A 20,732-nucleotide genomic window follows, 5' to 3' on the forward strand; every position below is an offset into this window, starting at 1 on the left:
TCAAATACTTGATACTTGGATTAAACAACCGACATAGAAAGCTCACATGTTAGGTTCAAACTTGTGGATGCACATTCATGCATTTACCCGTTTTATCAACTTTTGCATTTAACCAACCAAGATCGATCGAGAGGCCGCTACATGCAGCGGGATTGGGTGTCCGATTAAAGGGCTTCCCAATACGTACCTTCACCTCTTACTCAGAAACTTTGGATAGTGGACGACCTTATCCAGGGCGTACGAGAGTCATTCTAGAGATAGGACACTAAAGAGGGACGATTCCTTATCTTTAGTACCTATGTCAAACACAGCTTTTTGCCTTGGTTGACCTAGGTATAAAGTGGATTCGAACGGGTTCCAAGCATCCCACAAATGCTTGGTGGTGACTCCGAACATCTCTTGCATCATTTCGAGACCCTTATCGAGATGAAACCGACCGATCTAAAACTATCCGGTCAAAAGCATTTCTTACGCCGCCGAGCGTGGCTTTCAAAAAGACCGTTGCCGCGTCCACAGATCGGCTGGGCGTCGCAGGAGGGACATGTCCACACCGATGTGCACTTGATTGAGGCACCAATTTTTAGAAATCCCAACTCTCAATATTGCATAATTTAATTAATTAAGTTGGTTCCTCGATCGAGCCTCACTGTCACTCGATCGAGTATGAACGTTCCTCGATCAATCCTCCTTGTACTCGATCGAGTCACTTGTTTCTGTCCACTTTCTTCGTGTTGTCTTCTTTATTTCTCTTCCTTTATTCTTCTAGATTCATGTGCCATGCTCCATGTATTCCTTCATGCCCACTCCGCGATGCCCATTTCATTCCTTTGCTCCTCAAATGCATCATTCGTGCATTAAACATCATATAGCAGAAGTAACAACATTCTAACATAAAAGGCATGTAATTAATATAAACTAGCACGAAAACCGTATCAAAAGTAATTAAGGGGAGGCATAAGAATGTATATAATTACTACTCATCAAACTCCCCCAAACCATCTCTTTGCTTATCCTCATGCAAAGCATCACACATTACATAAGGCAATCATACAATTGGCAAACAAATAACTCAGAGCTAATGTTGATGCACATACAAATCCCAAGCTATCCATATCTATAACAAAGCAATGACCAAATTTACCAATAAAACAAATTCAAAGGGACGGGTAATAGAAAACGTAGCTCAAGTCTCAAGTCACCATACTATAGACAAATGCCAAATATCTATCGATCTTGCAAGACAAATTAGTCGGATTCTCGCGGATCCACATATGCACTCTGTTAGGCCTGGAAATCCGCAGATATTTTAGGGTGACATTTCGCCCTGGCCTGACCATCAGGGTGTCAGGACATCAGGATACCAAAAGATAGGCGCCAGCCAAGGAGAGGACAGCGGTCAAAATATAAGGACAATATTTGACCAATTCAAAGATAATATTATTGTTAATATTCGGACAATAATTAGAGCATTAATGGAGAAGATTTGGTAATAAAAGCCATGCAATTAAGAGAGTAATTAAGCATTAATAAGAGCAATTAAGGAGGAATATTCAGCATTAAGTAAACGATTTGGTAGCCATTCAGCTTGGCTATATAAGGAGCACTTGAACATCATTTGAAGAAGACAACGCATACTCAAGCATAAAATACTCTCATACAATTCTTAGGATATTTCTTACAATTATTTGTGCTAATTACTCAATAATATAGTGAAATCCTCTCCTGGCTTAGTGCCCGTGGTTTTTTCCCATTTAAGGGTTTTCCACGTACAAATCCCTTGTCTTGTTTCTCGTTTATTTATATCGCTTTACTTTTCTTACTTAATACCCTACCCTGCATATTCACAGATAAGTTCGAGCTAGTTAACCCTGCCTAGACTTACCATGACCTGATTTCACTCTGCGTAAAATCCATACAAAATAATTGGCACCTACCGTGGGGCATCTAGCTCTTTAAAATCTTTTTTCCTTATCTCACAAAAATCCAAATAACCTACAAAAATGGCCCAGCCTACCATCGAAGAACAATTGAATGCAGCCCTCCAGCAACTGGCTGAGTTGGAAGGTTTGAAAGACAAGGTAGCCCAAACTGAAGCTGAAATCCTTCAGTTAAGAGAATCTGAGTCAGCTCTGAAACAAAAACTAGAAAAGGCTCAAGGAGCAGGCTCTAGATTCCAGCTAGGAACACCATTTGCATCAATCATCAAAAAAATAGACTTCTCCAGCTTTGGGAGTCCGAGTGACTCTAAATTTGTCAATGTTGATGATGATGGTAAGCCAAACAATGACAAAGAAAAACCTGATCAATCTGTAGCAGCCATCATGATGGCAGTAGTCCAGGAGATCAAGAAACTAAATGAAAAATTCGAAAAGATACCTGGAGTTCCTGCCAGCTTGGAGGAGGCTGCCCCTGACAGCTATGCTGATTCACCTTTTATAGACGAAATAACAAAATTGGATCTGCCTAAAAAATTTGTGACTCCGTCTGTGAAAATTTATGATGGGACCACGGATCCACAAAATCATTGATACTGTCGTTTCGTACCAAAAATAAATACCTAAGTACTACTAACAGAAGTCAGCGGTAAGTAGGGTCGATCTCCACAGGGAGGCGGTGTACTATCTATTTGTCTATTTATCTGTCTAATGTCACGATGGGGGTTGAATTGATTTTAACTAAACTACTAAGGCCAAAGGCAAGAGAAAAAGGATAAAGGGAATTAGCAATAAGAGAAAGGGAGTATGCTAGGAGTCGGTCCACCGTGGCAGCTATCAGATCTTAAACTATTGGGAATACTGAGGTGATTAAACTATTGATAAGAAGAGCTATGGTCGTCACCTTTCGGTCCTTAAACCGCCCTAGAGCGTAAACAGCTTAACTTTCGCCCTCACTGCAATACCCTATTGTAATTAAGCAAGCCTTCCCTTCCAATCTTTCGATCTAGGTCGGGGTTAACTAGATTTATGGTCTCCTGCATGCATTCATTCGACCGGATAACAGTTAAATTGCCTAATACAATTCCTATCGCAAGTCTAACCTATTCAAGTCAGTTAAAACATTGCTACCACGGCTTCCCTAATCCTAACATACTACGGGGAATTTAGCTAGACATGGAATTAATAAGAACAATAAATAAAGAGGGAGAGGGAATAATAACCATTAAATAAAAAGAGAGAAAGGAAGAAAGAATTAATACTGAATTAAGTCCGGAAATCGAGAACAAAGGAACAGTAGCAATAATAGGGCAAAAGTGATGTCTGACAGTGTGTCAGATGAAAAGTAGAGAAAAAGAGAGAGTTTAAATGACTCCCAAAGCTTCTTATTTATAGGAAAATAGGAATTGCTAAACCTAATGACGGAATTAGAGCTTAAAAGCCCAGCCCGTCAGCAAAATCCACTCGATCGAGTAACTAAATCACTCGATCGAGCAAAGGCATAAAAGGAACTGGTCGATCGAAAGGAAAAATAGTCGATCGAGTACTTATTCATCCTAAAACCACTCGATCGAGAAGAAGTGGCTCTCGATCGAGCAAATGGGCTCTCGATCGAATAGAAATAGTTCTCGATCGAGCACTTCTCAGCGCGTAATTCCTGCTTCGCGCACTGAACTTCAAACGGCTGCCATTTCTTCGTTACTTGGACAAATAAGGCGTGGTTGGTGGCGTTGGAAAGCTAAGAGGATAAGCTTTCACCTCCAACTGGAATCACCTTAATAACTGTTGTAGAACTCTAGATATGGCTCTTACAAGCAGGAACTAGCAAATTGAAGCACTCTCTTGGCTCGCCTAACTTCCTTACTCCAATGCGCATCTCAAAATAGCACTTTCCAAGCTCCGAATTATCTCTTCCTCCAAATGCATGCTAAACGGACGGTAAATAGCTTGATTTCACTACTTTCGGATCCATACCTGCAAATAAGACATAATAACCCAAAGTAGCATATTCGGGGCATTTCGTAGCAATAAACCACGATAAAGGCATAGAAATACGTGCATAAAATAGGCTAAAAAGACTATATAAAATGCACGTATCAAATCTCCCCAAACCAAACCTTTACTCGTCCCCGAGTAAACTAAAATGCAACTAAAGGAACGGAAAAAGATAACTCAGAGCTAGCTACAAATGCCCACTTAAGCCAATTTAATGCAAGCAAACTAACACTTATAGCAGATAGTCAAATGCAAACGAGTTATAGGATGTTTATAAATAAAGCTGAACCGTCGACCTTGCAAGACCTTTAATAATGGACTCTCACGGGTCACTCTTTCTCTCATGAAGCAAAGGGCAAGCATATATATGTAAGAGAGGAAGAAAAATAGTCGCTCACCTAGACTACGACCTACATAGCATGCATGCAACTAATATGATAGACAATTCTAGCTACCAAACGTACATTCCAACCAAACGAGGTCCTGTCACGGTAGAGGCTTACAAAAATATGGTAAAGTGAGGCAATGGGTAAGAAAAGGCAAAACATTTATGGGAATGTGGAGGTATAGGTGATCAAGCTAGTACCTAAACAGAATCATATGACAACATCCATTTCCAACTCAATTATGAATTTAAGCACATGCCCTTCATTTGGCACAAAACTCACCAAACCAAACTAGAAATACTCCTCAATTAATGTAAGATAGAACATAGGAGCAAAAACCGTCAACCAAACAACATTTCTTTTTCTAATTTTTCCTTTCTTTCTCTATTCTTTTCTTTCGGTTTCTTCTTTTCTGATTTTTCGAATTTTTTTTTTTCATTTTCCAATTCTTTTTTTTTTCTTTTTTCACGTCTTTTTTTCTCATCAACCTCCCTTTTTTTTCATAAATTACCAACTCCAAATCAATATGATATGAGCCAAGATTTGATACAATAAACAGTATACCGCAGAACAATCTAAACTAGCTTGACAAGGCAGGCTAAATTTGGGATGTAGTTAAGGGTCAACAGGCAAATTTGGCTAATGTGGAGTTTGTGGGTAAAAATGAAAGAAAGGGAAAATGTAAGCACCTCCCTGCATGTGACACCAACCACTAACCCGAATGTATGAAGGCAAAAAGCAATTGAATTTCATATACGTGCAAATTGATGATACATGTTATGCAAGGAGTAACTACTCACAATCCTACATGAAACTAGTCATAAATGACACCAGTTTATAAGGCTCTAATTCCTTAGAAATTATAAGTAGGTTGCCAAAATTTTAGGTCAAGTCTATATGTTCAGCTAAATTTTAACATAAACTCGTAGATTATGCAATAAGACAAAGCTAAAAGATAACAGTTCAATGCAAGGCTTAAGCAAAAAGACAAACGCAGTGCAATATCATCATGGAAATCTACCGTTCCGACTCAACCTATATGCTAAAACAAACGTGAAATTTATGAAATTTTGAACAATTTTTTGAATTTTTATGGAATTTTAAATTTTTATGAAATAAATAACAATGCAAACAGAAAATTAAACGTGATAACTGAAATGCAGTAAAAACAATATGCAGACACAGATATGGATGCATAACCTCCCCAAACCAAACCGTACAATGCCCCCATTGTACCAAAACATGGAAAGGAAATGCAAACTAAAGGAGAAAGAGAGTAAATGCGGAAAACTCACAAGATAGCGCGAATAAGGGGAACTCCCCAAACCGACCATGAAATGGGAGGTTGCTAAGGGCCCGGAAAACCGTCTCAGTAAGCTAATCCAAGTCAACACGAGTGAATGGGCATCTAAAACTGCTCGATCGAATGGTACTGTGGTCGATCGAGTGGTTTTCTTTCTGTAGGTGGTCGATCGAGTGAAATAGTGGCTCGATCGAGAGGATTTCTCAGAAAAAGTACTCGATCGAGTGGAAAAACCACTCGATCGAGCGATCCTCAGCGTGTACCTGCAAAACACAATGAAAAACAGCCCGTAAACTAACTAGACAAGCAAACTGATAAAGTCTATGGTATAAAAACCATTTATTACAACTGAAATTGAAATAAGAAATTAAAAACAAATCTCCGGGTTGCCTCCCGGGTAGCGCTAGCTTCAGTCAGGTCCCAGCTCGACCTTCTTTTCTTCAAGCTCCTCTAATTAAATACAATCAAAACAGCTCAAAGCGCGCAGCAACCTGTCAAATAGCTGCGCATGTGCTACAAAAAAGCATAAGTAGCACCAAAGTGGAATACAGAAATAGGAAATAAAATTAAACAACCGTTTAAGTCTAACAAATTTCCTATGAGCGCTCCTAAATTTATCCACAAGATAAAGGAGCGCGGGAGCAATTGATGATAATTTAGGGCTCCAATTCAGGTTAACAATTTTAAAATGACAAGGATGGTGAGAATTTGCTAATTTATGCGTCCACATATGAGGGGGTATAGCTTTGAAAAAGGAAGCATGAATAAGACGAGGCAATTTACAAACAATAATGAAGTTACCGTTTAATACCTCAGGTTGATCACTCTTAATGACGGAATCATAGATAAAAGAATTCATTACCTCTTCCGTGCTAGGAGTAATTACCGACTCAGCTGTCCTTTTGTCGCCTTCAGTGGAATTCGTCACGTAAATCTCAGCCTCAAGCGCATCCAACTCAGCTTTGAATAGGGGAGATTCACCGTATCCATTTTCATCATCAAAATCGTCATCGAAATCAAGCCCATATGACGAATCATAGCTCCCAATGGCCCAATCAGTCGATCGAGCAGAATAGCAACTCGATCGACCAACTTCCTCCTGAATTCCACTCGATCGAGCAACAATTTCACTCGATCGAGCAGTTTCTCCTGGAAAATCACTCGATCGACTAATATAAGTCACTCGATCGAGTGATTCCTCCTGTACAGCGCTGAAATCCTCGTGTGGGGCAATGAAATGTGATAGAAACTCGTCGTCTGAGTCATAGAAGTCATCCTCATCATTGGGTAACACGGTTTCCTCGGGAAGAACCGCTCTCGGCGAGATAAACCTCTTCTTCTTGCATCTCACCGCTAATCGAGCTATTTGTGACTTCAGCGCAAGGATTCGAGTGTCCATATATCTATCACTCTCTTGCATTTGGGATACAAGGGTCCCCATTAAATACGTCAGCTCCGCGATTTCTTCTTTCTCCATCTCAGCTGCTAACTGAGCAACTACAGACTCGAGATTATCAACTCGCGAGACATATTCTTGTGCTTGGAATGCAAGTGTCTCCATCAAGGATTTGAGCTCCGCAATCTCTTCTTCTTGTATCTCAGGAGGATCTTGTTGCGGTGGCCATTGATAGGGTGGATGTGGCGGCACAACTACAACTACATTGTGCTCAGCAGAACCACATCTCCGTGCGCATCACCTATTCCATATAATGGGACATCGGTGATGGGTCAAAGGTACTCAAGCCTTCCCTTTGACTGTCTTTCACCTAGAACTGTCTAGGTAGTACCTGTAAGGCCTATCAAAACAACACTCAAGGAAAAAGATCAGAACGGCCTCAAGGGAAAAATCCCCTGAGGCTAAAAACAGATAAAATTTAAACAAATAAATAAATAGATTGCCTCCCCGAACAACGCGCCAAAATTTGATACTGTCGTTTCGTACCAAAAATAAATACCTAAGTACTACTAACAGAAGTCAGCGGTAAGTAGGGTCGATCTCCACAGGGAGGCGGTGTACTATCTATTTGTCTATTTATCTGTCTAATGTCACGATGGGGGTTGAATTGATTTTAACTAAACTACTAAGGCCAAAGGCAAGAGAAAAAGGATAAAGGGAATTAGCAATAAGAGAAAGGGAGTATGCTAGGAGTCGGTCCACCGTGGCAGCTATCAGATCTTAAATTATTGGGAATACTGAGGTGATTAAACTATTGATAAGAAGAGCTATGGTCGTCACCTTTCGGTCCTTAAACCGCCCTAGAGCGTAAACAGCTTAACTTTCGCCCTCACTGCAATACCCTATTGTAATTAAGCAAGCCTTCCCTTCCAATCTTTCGATCTAGGTCGGGGTTAACTAGATTTATGGTCTCCTGCATGCATTCATTCGACCGGATAACAGTTAAATTGCCTAATACAATTCCTATCGCAAGTCTAACCTATTCAAGTCAGTTAAAACATTGCTACCACGGCTTCCCTAATCCTAACATACTACGGGGAATTTAGCTAGACATGGAATTAATAAGAACAATAAATAAAGAGGGAGAGGGAATAATAACCATTAAATAAAAAGAGAGAAAGGAAGAAAGAATTAATACTGAATTAAGTCCGGAAATCGAGAACAAAGGAACAGTAGCAATAATAGGGCAAAAGTGATGTCTGACAGTGTGTCAGATGAAAAGTAGAGAAAAAGAGAGAGTTTAAATGACTCCCAAAGCTTCCTATTTATAGGAAAATAGGAATTGCTAAACCTAATGACGGAATTAGAGCTTAAAAGCCCAGCCCGTCAGCAAAATCCACTCGATCGAGTAACTAAATCACTCGATCGAGCAAAGGCATAAAAGGAACTGGTCGATCGAAAGGAAAAATAGTCGATCGAGTACTTATTCATCCTAAAACCACTCGATCGAGAAGAAGTGGCTCTCGATCGAGCAAATGGGCTCTCGATCGAATAGAAATAGTTCTCGATCGAGCACTTCTCAGCGCGTAATTCCTGCTTCGCGCACTGAACTTCAAACGGCTGCCATTTCTTCGTTACTTGGACAAATAAGGCGTGGTTGGTGGCGTTGGAAAGCTAAGAGGATAAGCTTTCACCTCCAACTGGAATCACCTTAATAACTGTTGTAGAACTCGAGATATGGCTCTTAAAAGCAGGAACTAGCAAATTAAAGCACTCTCTTGGCTCGCCTAACTTCCTTACTCCAATGCGCATCTCAAAATAGCACTTTCCAAGCTCCGAATTATCTCTTCCTCCAAATGCATGCTAAACGGACGGTAAATAGCTTGATTTCACTACTTTCGGATCCATACCTGCAAATAAGACATAATAACCCAAAGTAGCATATTCGGGGCATTTCGTAGCAATAAACCACGATAAAGGCATAGAAATACGTGCATAAAATAGGCTAAAAAGACTATATAAAATGCACGTATCAATCATGTAGCCCTCTATAAGCAGAAAATGTTAGCAGCATCTATCCCTAGTGAGTTCAGGCAAGTTTGCTTGTGCAAAGTGTTTAGAACGACCCTAACAGGACCTGCTCTGCAATGGTACATCAACCTGCCAACTGGGACCGTCCATTCTTTTACCAACCTGATCAACAACTTCAACTAGCAGTTTACAAGCAGCAAGGAGTCTCAGAAGCGGTCCAGTGATCTTTACAGGATTACAAAGAAGCCATAGGAGACTCTCAGGGTATTCCTCGCCAGGTTCAACAATGAGAAAATGTCCATTCCCAGGTGTGACGTTGAAATAACAGTGGAGGCATTCAGACAGGGGCTACTACCTCATAGTGATTTATATAATGAACTCACTAAGTATCCCTGTCATACCTTCGAAGATGTCCAGGCCAAGACTCTTCCATATAGCAGGCTGGAAGAAGACAAAAGCTATAAAGTCGGATCATCCAGTGGATCAAAGGACTATGAAAAGAGCAATAGGAAGAACAACAAATGAAATAATTACTGACCTACTCCATATTCCAGGCCAGACCATTTAGAAGTCAACCTGGCATATGAGTATCAAGTTAATTAAGGCTAAAGTTTTCCCGCCTATTTCTGAACATAACTTCAGTGTTGATATTGCAGGCCTAATCCAGGGACTTGACAACATGGGACCAGCAGTCAGATGGCCTAGGAAGGTGAAAAATCCCAACCATAGGAGAGACAACTCCAAATGGTGTGAATTCCACATGGACATTGGACATACAACGGATGATTGCTTCACTCTGAGGAAAGAAGTGGCCTACCTGTTGAAATTCGGATACCTAAAGGACCTGATTAGAACAAAGGGCAAAAATGGAGATCAAAGTAAGGAGAATCAGGAGCAAAAACAGGACCGCAACCTTCCTACACCACCCCCAATTTATGAAGTAAAATTCATATCTGGTGGATCGAAAATTTGTGGCCTGACCAGTTCAGCAGCAAAGAAGATAGCCAGGACGCCAAGGACTACATCACCCTGCAAACCAGATCATGTTCCATCAATCACCTTCAGTGATTACGACCTGGTAGGGATTCCTGACGTTCATCATGATGACCTGGTAATCTCAATGCAGATTGGAACCGCTACAGTAAGGAGGATCCTGGTAGATATCTAATCATGCTTTATGTACTAAAAGCCATGAATATTGGTGAAAACAAATCACCAAGAATTCCAGTGTGTTGGTAGAATTCAGTGGAGAAACCAGAAACACATTGGGAGAAATCCATCTCCCTACTTATGTTGAAGGTGTCTCATCCTAAGAAAAATTTGGAGTCTTGGATTGTTTATCATCCTACAATGCAATCCTGGGCAGGCCATGGATCCATAATGTTAAGGCTGTACCGTTAACCTATCATCAATGTATCAAGGTACCAGCAGACTGGGGCATAGAAACAATCAAAGGAGAACACAAGGTAGCCCAAGAATGCTATACAACAGCCTTGAAACCTTCCAAGGCAGGTAAGTCCCTTGCATAGCAATTACCGTACCCTGTCAGGAGCACTTATGTGGCATCAACCAGGATGGTAACAGATCAGGTAATCCTTGACCCTGAGTATCCTGATAGGTATGTCTTAGTTGGATCTGACGCCCTAGACTATGTCAGGCCTAAACTGGTAAAATTTCTTAAAAATAAATCATCTTGGTTTGCTTGGTCTCATTTTGATATGACTGGGATTAGTGCTGACGTAATTACACATAAACTTAACATTAATCAATCTTTTAAGCCTGTGCAACAGAAAAGACTAAAATTTGCGCCTGAAAGAAACGCAATAATTAATGAGGAAGTGGAGAAACTTCTGGATTTGGGTATGATCAGGGAAGTAATGTACCCTGAATGGCTAGCTAACGTGGTTGTTGTGCAGAAAAAGAATGGTAAATGGAGAGTTTATGTAGATTACACTGACCTGAATAAAGCCTGCCCTAAGGATCTGTTTCCCCTGCCACATATTGATGCCATGGTAGATGCCACAGCAGGGCATGAGATGCTAACATTCATGGATGCTAGAAGTGGAATCAATCAAATAAAGATGCACCCTGCTGACCAGGAGAGCACTGCATTCATTACAGAACGAGACATATACTGTTACACAGCCATGCCTTTCGGCCAGAAAAATGTAGGGGCAACGTACCAGCGCCTGGTCAACATGATGTTCAAGGATCAAATAGGTGATATCATGGAAGTCTATATAGACGACATGGTCTTAAAATCCAAAAATGCAGAAGATCATGTGAAGCACTTGGAAATAGCATTTCAAATATTGGAAAAGCACAACATGAAACTCAACCCTGCAAAATGTCATTTTGGAGTCTCTGCAAGTAAGTTCCTTGGATACGTGGTGACAAAAAGAGGCATAGAAGCCAGCCCTGAACAGATAAAAGCCATCCTGGAGTTTCAGTGACCCAAGTCTGTCAAAGACATTCAGAAATTGACAGGACGGGTAGCTGCCCTGAACCGGTTCATATCAAGATCCTCTGAAAGGTGTAAAACATTCTACAACTTGCTCAGAAAAAATAAATATTTCCATTGGACACCTGAGCACGAAGCAGCCTTTCAGGACTTAAAATCGTACCTGTCATCTCCACCTTTAATGGCCAAACCAGAAAAAAGAGAACCCTTGTCAGTATATCTATCAGTCACTGATACAGCAGTATGTGCAGTCCTGGTAAAGGAACAAGAAGGCCAGCAACATCTTCTCTATTATGTAAGTAAAAGCCTGCTTGATGCTGAAATGAGGTATGGTTTACTTGAAAGATATGTTTTAGCTTTAATTATGTCATGCACTAAGCTGCGTCCTTATTTCGAGTGTCACCCAATCGTAGTCAGGACCAACCTACCCATAAAATCTATCCTGAGCAAGCCTGAATTATCGGGGAGGATGGCCAAATGCTCGGTCCAGCTCAGTACATATGATATCACCTTTGAACCCATGACAACAATTAAATCACAGGCCTTAGCAGACTTTGTGGCTGATTTCAGCCCTAACCAAGAATCTAACCTGAAAAAAGAAGTAAACTAGTTAGAAAATTAAACCCCAGACCAAGAGTGTACTTTGTTCATAGATGGAGCATCTAATGCTAGGGGGATAGGGTTTGGATTAGAGCTAAAATCGCCACAAGGGGATATGATAGCTCAGGCTGTAAGCTGTGAGTTCAAAGCCACCAATAATGAAGTAGAATATGAAGCCCTGATAGCACGCCAAAGGTATGTCTAGACCTCGGTGTTCAAAACTTAAAGGTAAAAACATATTCACTTTTAATTGCTAATCAAATCAAGGGAACTTATGCGGCAAAGGATGTAAAGATGATTTCATATTTAGAATATGCAAAAAATCTTACCGCTAAGTTTGCTTTGTTTGACATAGATCAAATACCAAGAGACCTGAATACCCAGGCTGATGCTTTTGCCAGCCTAGGGTCAAATTTTACCCCTACAGTTTTTGATAAAATACCGATTGTTCACATATTAGAGCCAACTATCAGTAAAACTGGACAAGTCAACCCTGTCAATCAAGATAATAATGTAGGCACGTAAATTTTATTAATGTGCCGAAAATAAAAGAAATAAATTATTTTGAGTTAATATCAAATTTTAGCTTAATTTAATTATTTTTGTCCCGCTTAATAGAATCCTGATTGGTCCATATTGTAAATTGGGTCGTTTGGGCTCTAAAGCAAAGCAAATGGTCAATTGGGCCCAAAGGAGAAATCAAGCTCACAAACAAAGCCCAAACTTCAAAGTCCAATTGTCAAGGGAGAAATCTCTATAAATAAGAGACTTCTCCACCATTTCAAAAGGAAAAAAAAAATCACTTTACAAGAGAGAAAATCATTTGTCAAAGTGAAGAGAAAAGAGACATCAAAAGCTCTCAACTTCTCTCCTCAAATCTCATCAATCAAATTGAAGCGTCGAAGAGAGATTCAAGTCAACGCGACCCTCTCAAGAAGCTCAAATCAAACTCAAACCAAACTCAAGCATCGAAGAGAGATTGAAGTCAACGCGACCCTCTCAAGAAGCTAGAGTCAATTAAGCGAGCCTCGAAGATCGTGGACTCGTACCTTTAATATTGTTGTAGAATCAGTGGATAAAATAGAGGTTGTATACATAATTTTCTGATATTATAAAAACTCATTTGTCTATCTGTTTTGTGTTACAGTTTTATTGCAATACAAAATTTGTTGTTACAAATTTTTGGTGAACCCGACGTGAAAACCTCTACCTCTCATCTCTACAACGAACCAAGTTTACTTAAAAAAAAAAAAACAAGGATGTCTTCCAACACATCAAGCACACCTTCAAGAACTTACGCATCAATCCTCAAAGGATATCCTAGTGTTGCACCTTCATCAAGCATGCCCTCAATTGGTGTTTCTACAAGAAGAATGGCAAAGAAGGCTGCTATTAATGCTGCTGCTGAAAGCTTGCGCACCGCTCATGTTCCTAAAAGGCCTCGTAATTATTCAATTGCATCCATTGCTGCTGCTGCAACTGCTATAATCAACAAGGCTTCATCTCCACAAAAGGAGAGCAAGGAGTCCAAAGCTAGTGGTGTTCCATCCCCTCGCAAGGTGAAGAAAGCAATGCCAAAGAAGAAGGAGGAAGCTTCAACCCCTATTTTTGAATCAGTCATGGTTGTTGGTGGCTCTAGTCTTGAAGAACAAATGGAGAATGTGAACAAGCTCCTCGAGAAGATGATGCAAGAAAATGAAGAGAAGAATAAGAGGATTGAAGAACTTCAAAGGGAAATGGAAGAGCTTCGTAACAAGGACAACTCAAGCCATCATGACACTGAAGAGGAGGAGGAAGAAGAAGATGATAAGAAGGATGGTGAGAAGCCCCGTAAAAATGATCTTAGTGCCTACACCGAGAAGAAACTGTAAGACTTGATAGCCAACACAATCAAGAGCCAGTTAGGTGAAGGTTCCTCTAGCAGTCTTCGATATGTGAAGCCCTACATAAAGAAGATCGATGTCTTACGCATGCCTGCTAGATATCAACCCCCCAAGTTCCAACAGTTCGATGGAAAGGGTAACCCCAAACAACACATTGCTCACTTTGTGGAGACATGCAATAATGCCGGGACAGATGGAGACTTGTTAGTGAAGCAGTTTGTTCGTTCCCTCAAGGGCATAGCTTTCGATTGGTATACGGATTTAGGTTCTGAGTCGATCGACAACTGGGACCAAATGGAGAACGAGTTCATGAATAGGTTCTACAGTACAAGGCGCATAGTGAGCATGAGTGAGCTAACCAAAACAACCCAATGGGAAGATGAAGCTGTTGTGGAATACATCAACCGTTGGCGCGCACTAAGTCTAGAGTGCAAGGACCGTTTGAGCGAGACTTCAGCAGTTGAAATGTGCATCAATGGAATGAAGTGGGACCTCCTATACATCTTGAATGGGAACAAGCCAAAGAGCTTCCAAGACTTGGCAACACGTGCTCATGATATGGAGATAACGATCAATGCTCGAAATAAGACAAAGTCATCTTCCTCTAAGCCCGCTGGCGAGAAGAAAGAGTTCAAGAAAACCGACAAGGGATCTAAGGGCTCGTCCAAGGAAGCTATGACAGTTACCACGAGTGAAACACCCGTCAAAATCTCTGTGAAGCCTAAGTATGATAAAAAGAAGGAGACATACACCAAGGACTTCAAGAGTGATAAACCAACACTGAAGGAATTGCAGAACAAGAAGTATCCATTCCCTGACTCCTATCTTTCAGGCATGCTCGACGATCTATTGGAAAAGAGGGTCATTCAGTTGACAGAATCAAAGCGCCCTGACCAAGCAAACAAGACGGCAGATCCAAACTATTGTCATTATCATCGTTTAGTTAGTCATCCCCTTGAGAAGTGCATAACCCTCAAAGAAAAGATTATGCAATTAGGAAAATATGGGAAAATCATCTTGGATCTTGATGACACTGTGACAACAAATCACACCAGCGTGATGATTGAAGGACTTGAAGGGCCAACCATGGAGGTTTCGAATGTGATAGTCCCTCATAAGCAAGAAGAAATATGTGTGCTTCAATTTGGAAGTCTTGAACCCGTAGCTTTTCGAGTGCAAAAGTCAATATCACTACCACATAAGACAACTGAAGGTGCGACTGCAACCATGGAGGCCATCAACGATGATAATAATGAAGGTTGGACATTGGTGACACGAAAGAAGCCAAGGAAGCAAGTAAAGCCACAAAATCAACAACCTCCACCTCAAAAGAGAAAACAAACTAAGAGGAGGGGCTCACATCGTTCCAAAGGTAAAAAGAAATCAAAGAAGATGATCAAATCACATGTCCTTCCAGTTGATTTGCTAGAACAACAACCACCAACTCCTGTCATTCTGGAGGAGTTTTTCCCAAAAGGTTATCTCAACGAAGTTACTGTCAATACTATCGCAGTTACTGATGAAAATGAAGGAGATGAACAAAAAGATGGTGTTTCAGATCCCGCATCGTTCGAACACTCAAGTCAATCCAAAGACAACAAAGTGCAGGCCGTTCTTGATGCTCTTCCGAAGCGCATGGGATAGAATCAAATTTTTCACCTTCCTAAGGAGATGCGTCAACAAGTTGTCCAAGCTCTTCAGAATCCAGAGTTATACGAAGAAAAGGTAAAAGACGCAGGGGAGCCTGCAGAGCGAGAAAATAAATGTGTATCTTGCAACACCGCCTTATCATTCTCTGATGAAGATTTGTTGCTTGGATCAAAGCTCCATAATAGGCCTTTGTATGTGTCAGGCTATATAGGAGGCAAGAGGGTGAACCGTATCTTAATCGATGGAGGGTCTGGTGTAAATCTCATGCCGAAGGCAACCATGGTTGAGTTAGGCATTACGATGGATGAGTTATCCAGTAGTCGAACAATAATTCATGGCTTTAACCTGAATGGCGAGCGTGCTGTTGGCATAATTCGTGTGAATCTTAGCATGGAGGATTTATCTTCTGACACCTTATTTCATGTTATTGATGCAAAGACCTCGTTCAAGTTATTGTTAGGTCGGCCCTGGAAGCATGAAAATGGCGTAGTTGCTTCAACTCTCCATCAATGTCTAAAATATTATCGTGGAGGTGAAAGAAAGATCAATGGTGATGTCATGCCTTTTTCTAAGGTCGATTCAATCTTCGCGGATGCAAAGTTCTTCGAGGAAAATGGCACTTCAAGTAAATTCTTACCATCCACTATCTCATCAACTGGGAAGAGAGGCAAAGAAAAAGAAGTTGCGAACTCTTGAAATACTTCTGGCAATGATGTTAAAAGGGATGTGGGTTAGAGTAGCCAATCGAAAAGTAACAAAAAAGTCAGAGATGTAGAGGAAGCTAAGGAAGAAGATCCACAAAAGAATGCAACTCCGGTGCTTCGGTACATTCCAAAGTCACGACGCAAGGAAGGTGAAAGTCCTTTCGCAAAATATTAAAGCTCAAAGACAATGACCAAAGAGAAAGTTAAGTCCAACAATTTAGTCAAGCAAGAGTGGATGGTGAAACTTGTCACCCCTCTGCCTAGCACGGTTGAAAAACAAGTTGTGAGATACGCTCCTATGGGGTTCGTCCCATCATCAAGCAAATCGTCCCAGAGTCAAGAAAAGGGGGTGTTCAACTCCAATGCATATAATTTGTTGGCTAAAGCTGGATATGAATTTGAAAATCCCACTCTATTGGGCAAAGTTATCAATGTTGAGCCTTATGGCTTGAACGAAACTCAAAAGAAGCTTTTTAAGGAAGAGGGGAGCTTCAGTGCTTCCAAGATTGGTTTAGGCTATGAATCTCCTTCACCTGTAAAGATTGATTCTCAACGAAAATTAGATGCATTATCCTCTCAGTGCATCACACCTGAAGAAATGGCAGAAGATGAAAGTACAAATGACACAACATCGCCAACACTCTCTGTATTCGATCGGATTCGACCACCTGAAACAAGAGTGGCTCCTTCTGTGTTCGATAGATTAGGGGGGCATAGTTTGTCACAACAAGAAATACCTTTAAGGAATCGCTTTTCTCTCTTCAAGATATTGGGTGTTCAAAATAATGACACTTATGCTTGTCAGTCAAGTACCTCATCACATTTGAAGAAGAAAGGATCAGTGCTTAAATGTTTGGGAGCTCCATCTCGTTCGGTGTTTGATCACTTAAAAGACCCCAAAGGGATTAAAGATTATAAGCAATCACATCAAGCCTCAACAAGTCAAAGCAAAGAAGAGGTGAAAGTTAGCGATGATTTCAGAAGTGTTGTCCCTTTCAGAATGAAGCGCATAGAAGTAGTGGACATAGTGCAAGCGCAACCCCTCAAGGTAAAAAGGCACATTGTGGTCCTTACAAATCAAGAGAAGTCATCATCTTTCCAAGCAAAGTGGAAGTCGCGACTTGGTGAAGCCTCAACAACACCGAGTGCAAGCAACAAAGAAGAGTTGGAAGATAAAATAATGACATCTTATCACATCACCGTAGAGGAAGTCCCTGATGCTAGTGAAGACATTGAAGTTGATGAGGCTCCGGCATTGCTAGAGGATGGGGGGCAATCAACTGTCGATGACTTAAAGGAACTCAATTTAGGTACTTCAGAGGACCCTCGACCAATATATGTTAGTGCTCTTCTTACAGAGAAGGAGGAGAATAAAACTTCAAGCTTTTAACTGAGTACAAAGATGTCTTTGCTTCGAGTTACAAGGAAATGACAGGATTAAGTCCTAAAGTCGCAATGCATCGTTTGGCAATTAAGAAAGGTGTAAGTCCTAAGAAGCAACCTCAACGACGTTTCAGGTCAGACTTGATTCCTGAGATTGAGAAAGAAGTCAACAAACTCATTGAAGCTGGTTTCATTCGAGAGGTAACATACCCAACATGGATTGCTAACATCATGCTAGTAAGAAAGAAAAATGGCCAGTTACGCGTGTGTGTAGATTTTCGGGATCTCAATAATGCTTGCCCAAAAGACGATTTCCGTTTGTCAGTGACGGGGCTCATGATTGATGCAACAACTGGACATGAAGCTCTTTCCTTCATGGATTGCATGGCAGGATATAATCAAATTCTTATGGCACCTGAGGATCAAGAGGCTACTGCATTTCGTACTCCGAAGGGGATCTTTTGCTACAAAGTTATGCCATTTGGTCTCAAGAATGCATGAGCAACATACCAACGTGCTATGCAAAGAATATTTGATGACATGTTGCATAAAACAATTGAGTGCTATGTTGATGATGTTGTGGTTAAGTCTAAGAAAAGAGGAGACCATATCACCGACCTTCGTACCGTCTTTGAAAGACTGCGAAAATGTCAACTCAAGATGAATCCGCTCAAATGTGCCTTTGGAGTTACTTTGGGGAAATTCTTAGGATTCGTGGTACGACATAGAGGAATTGAAGTTGATCAATCAAAGATCAAGGCCATTCAAGAAATGCCAGAGCCTAAAAATTTGAATGATCTTCGTGGTCTACAAGGTCGCTTGGCTTATATTCGCAGGTTCATCTCTAACCTCGTGGGACGCTGTCAGCCATTCAGTCATCTTATGAAAAAGGATTCTATATTCCAATAGGATGACAAATGTCATAATGCCTTTGAAAGTATCAAAAAGTACTTGTCATCTGCACCTGTGTTGAGGGCACCAGTTCCAGGAAGGCCTCTTATCCTCTACATCGCTGCTCAAGAACGTTCATTGGGGGCATTATGTGCTCAAGAGAATGAAGATAAGAAGGATATGGCTCTCTATTACCTAAGTCGAACTTTGGTGGGAGTTGAACTGAATTACTCTCAAATCGAGAAAATATGCTTGGCTTTGGTCTTCGCAATTCAAAAACTAAGGCACTACATGCAGGCACATACTGTCCATGTAATTTCAAAGGATGATCCTATCAAGTATATACTCTCAAGGCTAGTCTTGTCCGGTCATCTAGCAAAGTGGGCAGTTCTACTCAAACAGTATGACTTGGTCCATGTGCCTCAAAAGGCAATCAAAGGGCAAGCTTTAGCTGACTTCCTTGCTGATCACCCAGTCCCCGCGAAATGGGAACTTCAGGATGATCTTCCTGGTGAAGAGATATTCTATGTGGATGTACTTCCGCCATGGCAAATGTATTTTGATGGTGCAATAAGACGTGATGGAGCCGGAGCTGGTGTTGTATTCTTGTCTCCCGAAGGTCATGTGTTGCCTTACTCCTTTGTGCTCACTGAATTGTGCTCAAACAATATAGCTGAGTATCAAGCTTTAATCACTACAGGAAAAACGCGGGAAACTGACGGAAAAATTAAGCCCATACTGACGGCTTTTCCGTCGGTATTTCCCTTTCCTGACGGAAATTCCGTCGAATCGTCGGGTCGTCGACTTATTTCGTCGAAAAATACCTGTCTTGTGGAAATTCCGTCAGTCTTCCAAAAAACTGACGGATATGTGACGGAAATTCCGTCCTTTTTTATAGGTCAATAGTGACGGAATTTCCGTCAGTGTTTAGCATTACTGACGGAATTTCCGTCAGTTATGACTGACACGTGGCATTCCACGTAGGTTTCTGAAATCACATTAACAGAGGGTACTGACGGAATTTCCGTCAGTGTTTTAGGTTTACTGACGGAAATTCCGTCAGTTAGTGGGACACGTGGCAGTTTCTAGTTAAATCTGGAAAATGGGGAGGAAAACGCAGTGACGGAAATTCCGTCGGTATTTTAATATTACTGACGAAATTTCCGTCGGATGTATTAAATAACGAGACCAGAAACAAAGCGACTGCTTTGCCCGGCCACGATCGTTTTTGCATCGTTTCAAATACAAACTCTTGCCGACCACGATGCCTATTTGCATCGTTTCCAATATAAACAAAACCTGCAAAACACATCCAATCGTCGACCGCCAAGCGGGAATCCATTTTCACGTCGACCGCTAATGCGGGAATCAATACACAACAAAAGAGAAGGGGACGCAAATTGTTTTACATAAAAACATAGTCAAATTTGTACATTGTCTTACAAATTAAACAGAGAATTGTTTTACCATGTCTTTCATACTTACTAGACGACAATACTAACTAAACTAAAGTTCTAACCTAAAGGCTCTAACCTAAAGGCTCTAACTTAAAGGCTCTAAGTGTTTATAGGGTCAATAAAACTACCACCAATACCTCCAAACCCGTCATCACCACCCCCAAAGTCATCCCGTCTATGTGGAGTAAATTGTGAACACGTGTTTGGGGGTTGAGATGCTTGCAAATCAGCCCAAGCCTTTCTCATTGTCGCCATTTCTTCACTGTTCCGTCGATTCTTATTAAACCGACGGAAAATCCGTCATCGCTCACTTTATCGGAAAAATAATGCAAGGATTTGTACACGTCGATTAAAGTAAAACGCTGACGGAATATCCGTCGATTTTTTCATAAAACGACGACGAATTTCCGTCACTAGGTTAATTATTGTGACACCCTGTCACACACTACCACCAACTAATAATTGACCAAGTGACGGATATTCCGTCGATTTTTGAAAAAAGCGACGGATATTCCGTCGAGAAGGGTAAAGTGATTTCAGTTTAAATCCACTTTAACGCGCAAAAGAGCATTGACGGATTTTCCGTCGGTATTAAAAGATTCCTGACGGAATTTCCGTCACAATTCTTTTGGCGCCTTTGACTTGGTCAACGCGCCAA

This window comes from Silene latifolia, chromosome 9, assembly GCF_048544455.1.
Source record: "Silene latifolia isolate original U9 population chromosome 9, ASM4854445v1, whole genome shotgun sequence".
In the NCBI taxonomy this organism is placed as follows: domain Eukaryota; kingdom Viridiplantae; phylum Streptophyta; class Magnoliopsida; order Caryophyllales; family Caryophyllaceae; genus Silene; species Silene latifolia.